The sequence below is a fragment of the Puntigrus tetrazona genome, chromosome 18 (genome assembly GCF_018831695.1).
Source record: "Puntigrus tetrazona isolate hp1 chromosome 18, ASM1883169v1, whole genome shotgun sequence".
In the NCBI taxonomy this organism is placed as follows: domain Eukaryota; kingdom Metazoa; phylum Chordata; class Actinopteri; order Cypriniformes; family Cyprinidae; genus Puntigrus; species Puntigrus tetrazona.
The window spans coordinates 7317456-7318171 of record NC_056716.1 but is presented as its reverse complement, the minus strand read 5'-3'; the positions used below and the strand labels follow the sequence as shown (position 1 = coordinate 7318171).

Here is a 716-nt window from a genome sequence, read left to right as displayed (position 1 = left end):
AACACTTTTATCATGCAACAGATTGTTCTGACAGAATATTCAGACAAGTTCTCTCCTTAGGGCGATGGTCTAGTAATTCAATTTCAAGTGCTGCTTTTTTAACGAGGAGCCTTTTCTCTTCCATTTGAAGCTGTATAAGGTCCATCTCCATGTCACTTTTCCTTATTTGTTTTTGAAGATGGACCTTATACAGCTCCTTTGCTGGCAACTAGGAAGGTGGAAAAAATTAATAAATGAGATTGTTTGGTCAGACAATATAATTAAAATATGGACACCTGGACACAAATTGTTACCCTGCTTAGATTGTGTGCTGAGGTTGAAGGACCCTCATCTGTGGGCAAACCCCTAGGTATGTACTGTGAAAAGACAATGACAGTTTGTTACTTTAATGCAAAAAGGGGCAATACATTATAATGGTATGCATCATACCTCAGTGGATCTACCAGCATTGTCCACTTCTGTCACAGCAGATGTGGTCTCTTCATCGTCATCTTCATCCTACAGGAAAAATATTCAATTATACATTATCTGGCAAAAAAAACAAAACCTAAAAGCAACTAAAGGTACCTGACAACAAATCACTTACAACTGTGACAGACTGTGTTCTTTCTGGAGAGTCCAATAATACAATCCGACCATCAGTGTCTATAAGAACACACAACCCATAAAATTCTCAATATTATCAAAGAAAATAATACATGAAAAGAGCAACATGT

At 37.0% G+C, this 716-nt stretch overlaps 1 long non-coding RNA gene across 1 annotated transcript; it reads right to left on the bottom strand.

The window, feature by feature from the left end:
• Window positions 1-274: 274 nt before the first annotated feature.
• LOC122323033 lies at window positions 275-490 on the bottom strand. The gene is made up of 2 exons (XR_006246936.1): window positions 430-490; window positions 275-356 (listed from the first exon to the last, which is right to left on the bottom strand). It is a non-coding gene; the product is annotated as an uncharacterized LOC122323033 (long non-coding RNA).
• Window positions 491-716: the final 226 nt, after the last annotated feature.